Here is a 4,823-nt window from a genome sequence, read left to right on the forward strand (position 1 = left end):
GTGTGTTAGACACCCTTCCAGTTTTTCAAATCATAAGGAAGAACTAGAGCGACAGGTTTACATTCCTGTAGCACTGGGAATGGCCTGCTCTCCACTATTGCTTTCATCACGCCCTCTAAGCACTTAGAGGCAAAAGGGAAGACAATATCCTTGGGTGCCACAAAGGTGGCCTGTTTCCTGCCAAAGGCAAAAAGTTGGGTATTGTTGAATTCAACAGTCTTTAACTAACTAACCATAAGAGATTGAGCCTTACTATGGTCTAGAATGATTGTTTCCTTAGGGATCATATCATCACTAAGGGATGCTTCCGAGTGCCTTGTAGTAAGGATAACTATTGATCGATGTAAAGCATTCCAAGTCCGAAACTGGCTTGAAACCCAAACCATCCCTGATATGGAGGAACCCTTCAGTTAAGGCCATTTGCTCAGTCAAGGGTTTTTAACGGTGCATTTTGATAGGCTCGAAGCTGAGATACCTTAGAAAAAGTTGCCTTTTGTAAAGCTTCTATCCTCGCTGTTAGATCCGCTTGAGAACATTCATACTTGGCAATTAGGTTCTCCATGAAAGCTTTCTTGAACGCCTTTAGTTCCATGTTACTAGGAAGGGGAGGTTTGTCTAAATTCAGAATCATAGTGGAGGCAGAAGCTGGTGCTTGAGCAGCAGTGATGGGGGAAAGTAAAGAGGCACTGGGAGCTGTTCTCACATGATATACATCCAATGACTCTTCTAAGGCTTCTGTGGTCAGAAGGATCCTCTCCCTCTCTGATGACACAGAAGAAATAGTCGATATATTTTCAGCATCCAGGATCATGACTTGCAGAGCGTCACAGACTTCATCACATGCATGATCTGCTGGTACCGTCGGGAGTTGAACCGTCGGTAATTGATTACCAAACACAGAGGTCACCTCAGCCTTGGGAAAGAAAAGGTCCTTCAGTTCCAGAGAAGGAAGATGAGGGGCATCCTGTTGAGAGTTCTTCTGGAGGACTCCTACCCAGTGTCGGAGTATCGTCCATCTTTGATCTCGAACGTCCAAGGAGACGACAGTGGCATAGATGGCGGTTTTAAGGAAACCCGTGCAAACCTGGCATTTGGTAGGTTTCTAGAATACAATGGATCCATTGGAAACAAAAATCAGCATGTTTATGGCAGGTCTTGTGGCTGCAGGGTGACTTGACCAACCTGGTACAGGCGACCTGTAAAGAATAAGCATTGTAATTACATATCATTAAAAATTATTTTCTTAAATAGAACCTATCCTAACTTAAATAAACCTACCGCTTAAAAAGTGACTAGAGATTGAATATAATCAGAACATATGCAAAACTGCTCAGAAATCCATAGAGATTTATGAAGCAAAATATAATAACAGTGTTGTAGGAATATGGAGGAAAGGTTCAAATCAAAGGGACACCAGAACATCCAGAGTAGGTCTATTGGAACAAGCTAAGAAGGCAAGTTCACACATCATACTGTCTAGACCTCCAACAGCTGCCCCCGAGGCTACCGAAGCTGGGTCAAGGCAGCAACTATTTCTAGTAGCCAATAAAAGACTGACCGGTCAATATCCCAGGCATGTCAACACAAGGTGGCAGACCCATTATAAAGTCAACAGGGGAAGAGTGAACAAACCCATAGGAAAGGGTTGACACTCAGGAAAGTACTGGAATGAAAGGCAGCTAATAATTGAACCTGCCAAGACCTGATCATTATCTTTAACTTAAAAAAGTGGGGTGTAGCCCGTAAGATAATGAGACCCGTACAAGACAGCCAGGACGCTAAGACTTAGAAATTCAAAGGATTTCCTGACAACCAGGCTGGATCCAATCGACCAACTTCAGAGGACAATATTCCTCAGGTGTGTGATAGTAAAGAGCAGATGATCAATCTAAGGCTGCACTTAAGGTAGCAGAGGGAATGACCCATAGCCAACACACAGGCAGTGCTAGAAGAACTCAAGCTGACAAGACTGGAAGCAGATACAGAAGGCAGCACCTCTGTCTAGATAGGCTAACCAGGCAAGGGAGTCAAGACTCAATGGCAAGAGGGACAGCACTGGAAGTGAGGCTGCAGACATAGAACAGGCTCTGCCAAGGCGGCAGAAGAGGACCCCAAGGGGTACCAACTCTACACCTAGATAGGGTTAGGCCATAGGGAGAACTGTGCAGGCAAACCTAGCCTACCTAGTGGGTGAGGGAAAACTCAAAAGCTAGGGTAAGATGACTAGACAAGAGGAACATAGTTCCCAGTACAGTCCGGTTATGGCCTAACTAGGAAGGGGAAGGGGCAGAGAAAACACACAAGGGGGATCTCTAAAGCAGCAGAGAGATTTTGACCAGGGGAGGTGAAAATCTCACCTACCTAGGGCAAGGAAAGATAGCCTACAAGTAGGCACACTAACAGACACAAGGATAAGTGAAGAAAGGGGTGGTGATTGGAGACTTAGTAAATGGCGAGGCAGCATAACAGGAAGGCCCAACAGCGACATTAGAGCAGCAATATTCTTTCAAGGGGTCTGCCATGATAGGGCACTGAGGACAAGTCCTCACAACCAGGCATAGCCTACCAAAGCCTAATAGGGAACCCTAATAATGGTTAAGGTGACACAAGGGGGTCTACTAGTTAGCATCAGAACAGGGGGTAAAGCATTCCTATGTGTAAAAATAAGTAGATACAGGGAACTGCTTCCCAAGAGCCGTGCCACCTCGCCAAACATATAGGTTAAGTGGAAAATGAAAACCGTCACCCTAGGGCAGCTGGGAACACTATCCAACTACAAGAAGGACCTTCAAGACTGCAGCTCCCCGCCATGACGAATCGACTGCATGGAAGGATAGACAGCCTCACCCAACCAGTGAGATTTGGTAAAAGAAGAAGGGGATGGTGCATGAGTGAAAATTTACCTGGCATGCCCGCCCACTACAGTAGGCTTGCCTAAGTCAATGGTGATAAAAACACCCAAGAAACACCAAGGAATGATGAGGGACTACCATAAACATACCACATCTTAAATGAATAATGCAAAACATATTCTTACCGTAAAATGACTAAATAACTAAGCTTTTTTGAGCAATTGGTAGTGCCGCTGGCCTCGGAACAATAAAGGCATGCAAATCAAATAAAACACTGAGTGGAGACGCAAAATTCTCCAACAGACAAAAAATGGGTACTCATCTCAGTTGAAGAGGAAGAAGCTGATGCATCCATGATAAAAAATCATTCAAAAAACCAAGAAAAACCGGCAGAAACTCTCCCAGGGATCGTCAAAGATGGCGACTGCGAAGGGGAATATATCAAAGGAAACGTGTTAGTTGTAGCATATTGAGATCGGGAGTTGTAACGTTTTTCTTGCCCATGTATCCTACCCTTACCTTATCCTTTGAGACAAGGTTAACTCTATTCGGGGAAGGATAACCATAGCTACTTAATAACACATTCCTGATTTATACCAGATATCTCTCGGGATATTTGTTCCATTAAAACTCCGTTGATACCTTATAGGTAAAATTTCTCTGGTGTATCACTCGCAGAATTATACCTAGTAGAAGCTGCCAATGAGGAACTTCTATCAGGACGATATGGCTCGAGCCCAAAAAAGTCAAAGATGAAATGATACTGATGGTTTAATGTTACATTCAACTATTGTACACGATGTAGGTTATGCAAAATCTACTAATAAACTTTACTCGACAATAGAAAAACATTAACAGCAATATGAAAATAATAGTCAGCAAACAGAAAATAAAACTATATTTAAGATGTATCATAGTGTAGATATTCACAGTATTACACAAAAATCCACCGAATACTCACAGCATACCAAAACTAATGGATAAATATACAAAGTTGTTACCAAGTAGGACGAGTTGACTTTCTACAGCAAGGGACAGATGGCGTTGAGTAGTTTCAGATATAAAATGTTGACAGAAAGAAATATGTCAGCCACTTATAAGTAATAGAAGCTTTGCCTGACAACCAATCTGCTTACCGAAAACTATACTCTACGGAGGCAGCCATCTGCTCTGTTGTAAATGATATGCTAGAAATGATGGATGAAAAAAAAATGTGGTATCTTAATTCTGCTCGATGTCAGAGCTGCTTTTCATAGTGGTACATGAACTGCTACTAAATGATCTACGGTCCATGGGCGTTGAAGATCAAGCCTTCGAATACCTAAAAGACTACTTAGTTGGTAGAAATTACTGTGTATAAATTGGAAACTTTTCTTCATCATATGAACCTTTAAACAGAGGGGTACCCCAGGGGAGTGTACTTGGCCCAGTCTTATTCTGCATCTATACTATTGGTCTATCGAAAATACTACATGGTGTGAAGTTTAATCTATTTGCAAATGACACACAATTTTACTTCTCCATAAATGATATAGGTGACACTACTGAAACTCTAAACCGAATGCTTGATAGTGTTAGAGAATTGATGACATTTAAACAACTAAAATTAAATGAGAACAAAGCTGAATTCATGGTGGTGGGCAAGAGAAACAGCGGGAAAAACTTAGATGATATTCAAATTGACATAAATAATGACTTGGTGCCGTTATCTAGTTGAATAGTAACAATAACAGGGAAGTGGGGAATATGGGGAAAGGAAGAGTACCCCTGGATACAATCCAATTTATAGCTCAAAGACAGGTATTCGGGATGGGAAAGATTAAGGAAATAAGGGGAAAGAGAAGTACAGGAGTAGAACAAAAGAGAGGGGCAGACCCTCTTGTGATATTAAGGAATTGGTATTACTATGTAAAGTTCGAGATCTAGGTGTATTTCTTGACTGCAACCTATCTCTAAATCCCCTAATAAATA

Source organism: Palaemon carinicauda, chromosome 25 (genome assembly GCF_036898095.1).
Source record: "Palaemon carinicauda isolate YSFRI2023 chromosome 25, ASM3689809v2, whole genome shotgun sequence".
NCBI lineage: Eukaryota > Metazoa > Arthropoda > Malacostraca > Decapoda > Palaemonidae > Palaemon > Palaemon carinicauda.